This window comes from Adiantum capillus-veneris, chromosome 17 (assembly GCF_014529385.1).
Source record: "Adiantum capillus-veneris isolate H3 chromosome 17, ASM1452938v2, whole genome shotgun sequence".
Taxonomy (NCBI): Eukaryota; Viridiplantae; Streptophyta; class Polypodiopsida; order Polypodiales; family Pteridaceae; genus Adiantum; species Adiantum capillus-veneris.
The window spans coordinates 107204731-107216966 of record NC_140947.1 but is presented as its reverse complement, the minus strand read 5'-3'; positions in this window follow the sequence as shown (position 1 = coordinate 107216966).

Below are 12236 nucleotides of genomic sequence, written 5' to 3'. Positions count from 1 at the left end.
GGTGCAGGACATGTTTACCCACAGCTTACAGTGTTAGAGAGATAGTGGTTTTTTGAGCTGTTTTTGGTCTGTTTTTTAGTACACCAGAGCCATTTTACAAAGGAGACTCTGCCGAAATTTCTGTAGAATCTGAAGCTTTCTTGGTTCATTTGACAGGTTGATATTGGTTCAGAGGTCAGTTTACAGGGGAAACTCTGCCGAATTTTTCCGAGGAAAGTAAACTACTGTGAAGCGTAGCTATGGCTGGATCACAGGACACTGCTCTTTACAATATCAAGAAGCTGGATGGAACCAATTTCCCATTGTGGAAGAAGCAGATTTGGCACGTGTTGGTACAAAAGAAGCAGATAAAACCTATAAAGCTCAAGGGGATAAAACCAGAAGATATGGACGAAGATGAATGGAGCGAAATGGATGAATTGGCACTTTCTACCCAATGTAGCAGACGAGATGTCGGCTTATGAAGCATGGACAAAGCTGAGTGATCTTTATGAGAAGCAGAGTGCAGCTTCACAGGTATACTGGCTTAAGAAGCTTGTTGACTTGAAGATGAAAGAAGCTTGTTGACTTGTTGACTTGAAGATGAAAGAAGGGACACCTATGTCCAATCATCTGAATGAATTCAACACCATCTACAGTCAGTTGTCAGCTCAAGGTGTCAAGTTTGATGAACCTGTTAGAGCTATGTTCCTGTTGATCACATTGTCGGAAAGTTGGGACACTTTCCGCACAGCTTTGAGTAATTCTGCACCTCCAGATGGTTTGACCATAACAGGTGTAGAAGGCAGTCTGCTTACTGAAGAAACCAACAGAAAGACAATGGACAAAGGCAAAGGAACAGCCTTAGTTGTCAGGGGAAGGACCAAAGAAAAGTACAAAGGTGGAAAGAGGAATCAGTCTCGTAGCAAGTCCCGCAATGCTAAAGGCAAGAGTGACATAGAATGCTACCATTGTGGCAAGAAGGGTCACATGAAAAGAGACTGCAGAGAATGGAAAGCAGAAAAAGGCAAAGAGAAAGCTGAAGACCATGGTGAGACGAACAAGTCCTCAGTGAAGATTCAAGAAATAAATGTGACATCCACTGTTGCAGAGGATGACAGTCTAGTGTCAGGAGACATCTACTTCTTGAAGAGTACAATGGACTCATCTCTTCTTACAGCATCTGATGGAAATGCACTGAGTGAATGGATTATAGACTCAGGGGCATCACTTCATGTGTCTCCAAACAAAGAGTGGTTTACCTCTTATGTGACCACTAAAGATCATGTTCGGCTAGGCAATGGGCAGACATGTGAGATCTTAGGTGTTGGAGATGTTCAATTGAAGTTTCAGAATGGCTCTTCTTTCACGCTGAAGAATGTGAGACATGTTCCCGCAATTACAAAGAGCTTGATCAACACAGGTTTACTTGATGATGCTGGCTACGTCACCACTTTTGGACAGAACATGTGGAAGATATCCAAGGGTTCTATGACAGTAGCACATGGAGTAAAGTCTGGCGGACTTTACATGATTTATGTATCAAATGTCTCTAAAAATGTAATCAATGTAACCGAGCAGCCAAACGTTTCTTTGTGGCATAGCCGGTTAGGACATATGTCCAAGAAGGGAATGGAAATCTTGTCTCGTTCTGGTTATTTGCCTGGCTTGTCATTTAATGATTTTGAATTCTGTGAACATTGTCTGTATGGTAAGAAAACACAACAGCGACATAAGCATAGAAGCAGTAGAAGAGATGCACAGTTGGCACTTGTTCATAGTGATTTGTGTGGACCTATGCCTAATCTATCTCTAGGGGGAGCTTCTTACTTTATGACATTTATAGATGATTACTCGAGGAAAGTATGGGTTTACTTTCTCCAGCACAAGGATGAAGCGTTTAGTGTTTTCAAAACGTTTGTGACACTTGTGGAGAATCAGAGTGGCAAGAAGCTTAAATGCTTACGCACTGACAATGGTGGAGAGTATGTTTCAAAGGCCTTTCAGGACTTTTGTGAGTCAAAAGGTATAAAACGTGAACTTACTCCTCCTTACAATCCTCCTCAAAATGGTGTTGCTGAGAGGATGAATAGGACCATACAAGAGAAGGTCAAAAGTATGTTGTCTAATGCACAACTGCCAAATGGGTTTTGGGCTGAAGCTGTATCAACAGTTGTTCATCATAAATAGATCTCCTAGCAAGGTTTTGTAGAAGGATTTAGTGGCAGAGATGGTATGGTCAGGCAAGGTGCCCTCATACAAGCATCTCAGAGTCTTTGGCTGTGAGGCATATACTTATGTTGCAAAGGAATTTAGGAACAAACTTGAGCCAAAGAGTAGAAAGTGCATCTTTCTAGGCTATGGTAATTCTGGTGAGATGGGGTATAGACTTTGGGATCCTGAATCCAGAAAAGTTATCCGCAGCAATGATGTTCACTTTAATGAAGCCAAATATCATTCTAAACCAGAGAGGGTTGAGGAGATTAGAAGAGTTGTCTTCCAAGAAGATGGACCTGCACGTGCAAGACAAAATGTCAGGGCTCAAGAGGAGCAAGGACAGGATAGAGTGGAACCACAGGTTGTGGCTGAGCCTGAGCCACCTATTGTGCGTAGATCTAGATGTATCACGTAACCTCTTGATAGGTTTGTTCCATCTATGAACTATGTCATGTTCACTGATTGCAATGACCCTTCATGTTACAAGGAAGCAGAGATGACAGCTCTGCATAAAAACCAAACATGGAAGCTAGTTAAATTACCACAGGGCAAAAAGGCTCTACCTTGTAAATGGGTTTACAGGAATAAGATCACCACTCATGATAGTCAACCAAAGTACAAAGCAAGGCTTGTTGCCAAGGGCTTTAAGCAAGAACAAGGCATTGACTTTGATGAAGCCTTCTCTCCGGTGGTCAAGATGACTACATTGAGATGCTTTCTTGCATTGGTTGCCATATTAGATTTGGTGTTGCACCAAATGGATGTCAAGATAGCGTTCTTGCATGGTGATTTAGATGTGGAAATTTACATGCAGCAGCTAGAAGGGTTTGTTGAGAAAGGCAAGGAAGATTTGGTATGCTAGTTGTTGTTAAAGAGTCTTTATGGCTTAAAACAATCACCGAGGGCATGGTACCATAAGTTCCACAAGTTTATGCTTTCTCAAGGCTACAAACATAGTGAGTTCGATCACTGTCTATATACAAAGAAGGCTAAGGATGGCAGTTGGCTGATCCTTATTTTGTATGTGGATGACATGTTGATTGCTGGCAAGCACTTGGAAGAAATTTCAGCTTTGAAGTCAAAGATGGAAAAATCGTTTGACATGAAAGACATGGGTGAGGCAAGTCATATACTTGGTATGCGCATTGAGAGAGACAGATCAAAGAAGTTGATTTGGTTATCTCAAACAGAGTATATTGACAAGGTTTTGCAACGTTTCAATATGGAGAAGGAAAAGGCATTGAGTGTTCCATTGCCACCATATGCGAAACTTAGCAAACAAGATTGTCCTGTGTCTGAGGAAGAACAGGCTGAAATGGATAAGATTCCATATGCGTCTGCAGTGGGTAGTTTGATGTATGCAATGATTGCTACTCGCCCAGACATTGCATTTGCAGTGGGAGTAGTAAGTCGATACATGTCAAACCCAAGCAAGAAACATTGGGAGGCAGTGAAAGGAATATTGAGATACCTGAAAGCTACAAAGAGTATGCGTATATGCTATGGGAGTCAGGAGCTAAGTGTAAAGTGTTTTACAGACTCAGATTATGCAGGTGACTTAGACAACCGAAGGTCTACGTCAGCGTATTTCTTTACATTGGCTGGTGGAGCAGTATCATGGCGTTCTAGATTACAAGATTGTGTTACTCAGTCTACTACAGAGGCTGAATATGTTGCAACATCAGAGGCATGCAAAGAATCAATTTGGCTTAATCGACTAGTAACAGATTTGGGAATCAAAGAAGAGATGCCTGTGTTATATTGTGATAGTCAAAGTGCTATACAATTGGCTCGCAATCCAGTTTATCACTCAAAGACAAAGCATGTGGATGTGAAGTATCATTTCATCAGGGAAATGCTCGAGGATAAGCAACTTCAGCTTGTAAAAGTTCACACCACAGAAAATCCTGCTGATCTACTTACAAAAGGACTTCCCTCAGAGAGCTTTGCGCATTTTCGCAAGCAGTTAGGTGTAGGGTAGTACATCACTTCTCTACATCTCTTGTATATTAGCTTGTATAGTAGCTTCTCTCACACTTAAAGTACCACATTGGACTTTAAGTGGGAGGTTGTTGGGGTATAAAGCCCAATGTGGTCGTCCAGGTAAGTGGGCGGGCCGCCAGGTATGTACACATATTCTTTTGTAAAAACCTAATAAGAACTCACTATGCTCTACACATTACAGTAGAGCGAGTTCACCATATCGTCATGCTCTTCTTCTCGCACTCTCTCTCGTGTCGCACTTCCGCTCGTACTCCTTCATATACATCTAGAGTTTTTTATTAAAGTAAACACATTGTAATAAATCACCTGAAAACTAGTGTCACTCCATCCAAACTTTGTCTGCATGTTAAGAAGATCCGGGAGCGCCTTCAATCTAGACACACGTGCTCCATCATACAATGACGTATCGGCTTCATTTTTCATATCATCATAGATAAGCCTTTCTGAATCCATGATCGTGTCGATCATTTCATCGATCTCGGGCTCAAACATTGCCTCATTGGGAATGTGGTCTGCATGATCATCCCCCGAGCTGTCAGAGGCTACATCTTGTGGCCTCACATTTGTTGCTTGACCAAAGCATCTGCGAACACATCTATTGGGTTGCAAGATTGCTGCATGTTGGCTAGCGTCAGAGTCCGACGAGTTATAATTGGCAACAGCTCGATCTATAATAGATGGATTGAACTCTCCAAATTCGAGAACGTGCTACAAAGAAATGCGTCTTGTCCGTCGCACAGCATGCTTGCATTGATTCAAGGACATAAGATCCTCGTTGAGAGATAGGTGTTTCGGTTGGACAGCCCCACATCCTCGTCACTACTCATAATGAGGGTAGAAACCTTAGAACATGGACAAAAAATTTAATCTTCTATTGGCATTCTTCGTCTTTTATCTCTCTCTCTCTCTCTCTCTCTCTCTCTCTCTCTCTCTCTCTCTTTGTTCACACTGTAAACTATCTCACAATCTCTAGTCATGTCCAATCGCTGCACACCTCGGTCTAGATGCACGAAGATTAGAACCACCGGGTTATAATCTTGTCTTTATTGGTGAATGCCTATATTTGTGGGTACAAGAAATCTACACACCCACGTCTACATGATAGAGCATGTAGTGGAAAAAAACCCTTTGCCTCTTCTCTAGTTGTAGAATTTCACAGCATCTTAACATCTTTTCACAATAGATCTTTTCACCGTTCGTCTAACTCTAATTTTTTTACCGTAATCTCAAAGGTAGACTCTAATATAAAAACTCAATCCAAAATCTAATCTTAAATCTAACCTAATTGAACATGTGGTGATTCGCTCGATTGAAGGATAAAAGACATACCAATAGGGCTACTAGCTACGTAGATGTGAATGGGCCTCACATATACATGCATCTATGCATCTGACCTCTGATGCTTCATGTAGTCGCGCATGCGTCTCCTCATCCAAGCATCGTCAAATGTATTCTCCAGAGAGGGAACTGGAAACTCCCGATGCAGCATAGCAATAAGATAATCATTGGAGGCTTTATCCTGAGCCCTCCAAGAGACATGACAAACTACAGTGTGTCAGAAAACCTGTCTACACAACTGTCGTATGAAGCCCATCACCTGCTTCTCCTCAGGGGTCATAATGATCTCATCGGACATACGATTGATGAGGTAGGGGTATCCCTTTGGCATGTCTCTCTCGTGAACTATAGCAACCTTGTTCTATGAATGCTCATCGTCCAGGCCTCTAGGCGACCCCGATGCAGTGTTCGGGTCACTCCTCAGCATCTCCGACGCAGTGGCCGGGACACCACTCTCAAACGCGCAGGCCGTATAATCCTTCGGTGTAGTCTGAGCAGTCTCACAAGCAGGGACACTCCTCGGTGTGTCCTAGGGACTCTACAACACATGAGCTTCAGAAACGACGTGCTCCTCCCCACAACAACCACCACCGGTAGACTGTCGTGGAATTGCTGGTCCGCATGGTCCATCGAACATAAATGTAGATCTAATTTAATCTTAAACTCAAAATAAATCTAAATTTAATCTAATCTAACGTAAATGTAAATCTAACGCGCGTAAATAAACCTAAACTGATCTAACGTAAATCGAACTCAAAATACACCTAAATCTAATCTAATCTAACCTAAATAAACTTAAATCTAATCTAACATTGTGAGCGGGAGAAAAACACACACAACGCCTCTATAATGACCGACACACACTCTTGGAATGATACACACACACACACTATGGGTCACCACTCGGCTTACACAACACACCTGGCCGAGACAGGGAACACACCTATGGAGTGAGAGGAGAGAGACTATCCGTTTACCCACTCCACACCGAGAGATACGCACACACTGACACACCCAAAAAACTCAGCTCAAAAGGGAAGAATTTTTGATGTTTAGATACAAATGAGCTTGGGCCAACACCAATGGGGCAAATAGCTCACACAATATGGGTAAAATAAGCGAGATACAATCACAAACTGGAGTAGAAGCTTCGCTCATAGGAGAAACTTACACAACCAAAACAGCAAAAAAAGAGGGAGGAATTTGGCAAAATGGACAGCGTCATCGCGTCCGGAACGGCCTAAAACCCCAGTTTACAATGTCAAAGTGCTCAAATCCGACCTCGGATGAGCAGTTTACGGCCAAAACAGGCTCCAAAAACCCCAAAAACACACCTGCGGCTGTTCCTCCTCTCTTCTCCACGTTTTTTCTGGTCTTCTCTCTGTTTTTTCAGTTCCCACACTTCACTTCATTATTTGGGCACCCTTGGCCTTTTAGATGACCTCAAACGGACCTCGAACAAGCCAAAAACTGACATCGCAGTGCATAGTTGTCACCTTTTTGCATCATCCGCACACCTGGCACTCAGCTTTTTCCAATAATGAGTCTCGTCACCACATGAAGTGGCCCCAAAATATGGTCCTCATGATGACCTTTTTGCATAATTATCACAAGAAAACACCCACGTTGTGTCCGTACTTCTCCACGTGCAAGTATTGACCCTGTTCGACCTCCTGACGCCACTAGATGCCATCTGACGCACCTGCTTACCTCATGTCGTCGGCCCGTGGATAGCTTCCTCGAGAAGTTTTACGCACTAACAACTCCTCCTTATTGTAGAAAAAACACACTGGTACTGATAATAGTGAAAATCGATGCACTATGTACATGTTGTCCTACATGTACACACATGGGCCCCACGTAACCACCTGGCTATGGAAATTGGGTAATCCTTTATTCGATGCACCATGCATGTGTATGTACATATGCGCAATCCCTTGCTCCAAAAAACTCCTGACATAATTTGCCCATCCCCTAGCCTGCTAGAGCATTCATGCTCAGCAGCAACAACACTAGTAGATACTCATTCCACCAGGATCCCACACAAAAACACTTGGCATTCCTTGCATCAAAAGCTTAATCAAGGTTCCACCAGGTTCCCAAGGAAAATTTGTAGAGATGCCATATATCAACCTTGCATCAAGAAAACAATCAATTATTCTGGCATAGACCTGCATGTGTAAATATATCTCCTTCTCCATAGTTGAGAGGTCTCCACTGATCATTTGTGTCATCAATTCTTGCTTCTTTGACAACTCAACCTTGGTTTGCATCAGCCCTTCAATCACTTCATAAGGCCCTTCACTTTCATCTTCAACTTCATTCGCAAATGCAACTAAACCAGACTCCTGGATTCCTTTGTTCATCAAAAGAAATGCAACATCAGCATTCTCATCACTGCTTATAGTGCTATCACTGTCCTCATCAGTCACTGTGGAATAGTCTCCATCACTAGACTCATCCTCATCTTCATAAAGCTCTTCTAATCGTTTCCTTGTGTCCATATTATAAAGCTTCTTGGCACCTGTCTTTCCATAGAGGCTAATCGTACCATGTCGCCAATCTTGAACAGCTCCCACTGCACGTAACCATGGTCTGCCCAGTATAATAGGATATGCTCCCAACCCTGCTGGCATCACATGAAAATCAACCACTGCCTTTGCATCATATGCCTCCACTTCTAAGCTCTTTACAACACCCAAGCATTTTACTTTTTGATGGTTTGCCAATCTGATCCGAAACCCTGACACCCCAGTCCTCACTGTAAGACCCATCTTCTCAACGCATGAGTGTGTTATCACACATATTTGGGCCCCGCCATCAACATAACCTTGTCCCAGATTTTTTCTTTTGTGCCACACATCTACTATTGGGCAAATGTCTGGTAGCTCATCCATTGCCAACACCTTCACTGAACCTCTCTCTGGCTCTTTCTCCATTGGGTTAACCATCCTCTCCCACTGTCGCTTTAGTTTAGGCACCATCTCTATAAGCTGCCCAAAAGTAACATCTGCCTTCTAGCTTGTCAGATCCTCCTTCAAGTCATAGCTTAATTGCCCATCCCCTAGTGGAAAATCTGACACATGAAACTTGCGACGAGCCCTCCTTTTTCTCTTAGCCTTGACATCCTCGCCTTCATGACTCTTTCCCTTCTTCTTGGTAGGACCTGGGGCACTTCTTCCTTCCTTGTCCTCTGTGGTCCTCTTCCCAATAGGCATCACTAATGTATCCTCTAGCTTTGATGCCTTCTCCATGGTGACTACACTTAGCACTTTTGTCTTTCCCTTTTCCTCCTGGGTTAATCCACTGGTTCCTTCATCTCCCTTAATTTCGATGCCATAACCATTTGACCTAGCTAACACCTGTCTTGGCAATGGATACATGTCTCCTCCCATCCTTGGTGTCTTATCACATTGCGGGCTGATGTGACCCAACTCTCCACAATTGTAACATGTGGGCGTCTGCCTCCAGAACCTACCATTGCTTTGTCCAACACCATTCCTAGGCCTTTCTTTACCTCTTGGCTGATTTGCAAACCTCCCTCGACCTCGATTATTTCCCACTTGACCTAGCATGTTTAGGCTGAGATTCTTCATCAAATCTACCACTTGCCTCATGTCTTGCCTTAGCCCATCATCTTGCACCGATGTAGTGACCACTGCTGGCATAACCTGAGTAGTAACAGGAACCACTGGTTCGTGATGAACCCCTGGCATGCGACCTTGTAAAGACTCTATAGGCTGAAATTCAGACCTCATGGGCAAAGACTCCACCCCTAACTGGCTCATTTTCCTCAACTTCCACTCTTTGTTCCTTGCTACCTCTAGTGCATCTTCATATGTCCTAGGATTCTTTAGCTCCACTCTCCAACGTATATTCTCCCAAAGACTAGCCAAGAACCTGTCCTTCTTCATCATGTCAGGCGGGGGTACCTGTGGTGCTAAGGCCTTGCACATCCGCTCCCATGCCAATGAGAACTTACGTATGTACGCATCTACTGTCTCACCTTCCTTTTGCACCAAACCTTGTACTTCTTGCCACACTTTGTGAGGATCTTCTATCTTCACAAACTCCACTTCCAACCCATGCCTTAGATTGTCCCAACTCAATCTTACAGGTGGATCCGCTGCACGCAACTCCTCTTTAAATGTTTTGGACCAGACTCGTGCATCACTCTTCAAACAAATTTGGAGAAGACATAACATCTGCGCAGGGTCATGAATCTGGTTGCTAATGAAGGCAACCTCCATCTTTTCCAAAAAATCTTCCACATCTTCATCACTTCTTCCATGAAACTCCGGATAAGAGAAAGCCATGGCTACCCAAGTTACGATGCTTTGAGAACCCCTTTGAACACACGTGCAAGAACCCAAAACTTTTGACTGACTCAATTCCCAGAAACTTCAATGGAGCTCAACTTCAGATAAGAACAAACACATGCACATCAAATGAGTTTTCGTAGTTGATCATTGGAATTACAACAGGTAAAGGACATTCCAGGATCTCTCTTAATCTTCTTGGCCCGAACATAAAGACTATGCGCTGTTGAAAAAATATCTTCCTGGACACATGAACATTTATCTGGATTCTCTGAGTTAAATGAAAAGGTGTGAACTGAGGTTCATTTTGATAATCCATTAAAGCCAACCATGAAGCTCCCAAGAAAGCACACCTGTCTTATCCTCTGATTTTGCCAAAATTTCAGCAGCATAATAGCATAAATGGCTTAAAAGACCAAAAGACCAGCCATCATAACTTGGAAAAATTTTGACAGAGTTTCCCCAGAAGTAGAGCAGTGTGAACCCAAAATATAGACTGTATATGTATGCATAAACTGCCAACAATAGAACCCGAGCATCAAATAGGAATCACTAATACATAGCCTATGGCAAGGTCACGAAAAGGGTGCTCCAGCTACCTGTATCACCGAAAGGTCCACATTTGAGAATCCCCCAGCTCAATAAAACCTCACGCTATCGACCCTCACAGGAAGGCTAATGCAAATCGCGTATAGTCAAGTCTCAGAAATGACTATCTTCTAGACCAAGTCTCAGAAATGGCTGGGACTGCCAAATAAAACCAAATATGGCTCCACAAAGGCGTACAATGGCAGTTTCCACAAGTAACGTACAATCCAGCAGACAATGCGCTCAAACAGGCGCCAAGTGATGCATACCCACAACAACTGCAAGTGACATCACTGCTAGTATATCACTGTACTCCAGATATCTGTACCTGTGTGAATCACCTGTACCTGTACATGTCCCTGTAACCGGTAACCTGTAACCTGTAATCTGCAACCTGTAACCTGTAATCTGCAACCTGTAACCTGTAATCCCGAATCTTGAAGCAGAAGGTGCTCGAAGAAGATCCTCCGTGGGGGCGCCAAAAGAATGTGAGCGGGAGGAAAACACACACAGCGCCTCTATAATGACCCGACACACACTCTTGGAATGATACACACACACACTATGGGGCACCACTCGGCTTACACAACACACCTGGCCGAGACAGGGAACACACCTATGGAGTGAGAGGAGAGAGACTATCCGTTTACCCACTCCACACCGAGAGATACGCACACACTGACACACCCAAAAAACTCAGCTCAAAAGGGAAGAATTTTTGATGTTTAGATACAAATGAGCTTGGGCCAACACCAATGGGGCAAATAGCTCACACAATATGGGTAAAATAAGCCAGATACAATCACAAACTGGAGTAGAAGCTTCGCTCATAGGAGAAACTTACACAACCAAAACAGCAAAAAAAGAGGGAGTAATTTGGCAAAATGGACAGCGTCATCGCGTCCGGAACGGCCTAAAACCCCAGTTTACAATGTCAAAGTGCTCAAATCCGACCTCGGATGAGCAGTTTACGGCCAAAACAGGCTCCAAAAACCCCAAAAACACACCTGCGGCTGTTCCTCCTGTCTTCTCCATGTTTTTTCTGGTCTTCTCTCTGTTTTTTAAGTTCCCACAGTTCACTTCATTACTTGGGCACCCTTGGCCTTTTAGATGACCTCAAACGGACCTCGAACAGGCCAAAAACTGACATCGTAGTGCATAGTTGTCACCTTTTTGCATCATCCGCACACCTGGCACTCAGCTTTTTCCAATAATAAGTCTCTCCACCACATGAAGTGGCCCCAAAATATGGTCCTCATGATGACCTTTCTGCATAATTATCACAAGAAAACACCCACGTTGTGTCCGTACTTCTCCACGTGCAAGTATTGACCCTGTTCGACCTCCTGACGCCACTAGATGCCATCTGACGCACCTACTTACCTCATGTAGTCGGCCTGCGGATAGCTTCCTCGAGAAGTTTTACGCGCTAACAACTCCTCTTTATTGTAGAAAAAACACACTGGTATTGATAATAGTGAAAATCGATGCACTATGTACATGTTGTCCTACCTGTACACATGTGGGCCCCACGTAACCACCTGGCTATGGAAATGGGGTAATCCTTTATTTGATGCACCATGCATGTGTATGTACATATGCGCAATCCCTTGCTCCAAAAAACTCCTGACAACGTAAATCTAAATCCAACCTAATCTTAAACGATAAAAAGAGGAAAATGGTATAACCTTTCTATCACCCAAGTGTGGTAGATTGGTTATGCCATTTCCCTCTTGAATAACAGGTCTCGAGTTCCACTCCTCATCGGCTAGATCTTTAAGGTCTCTTGGG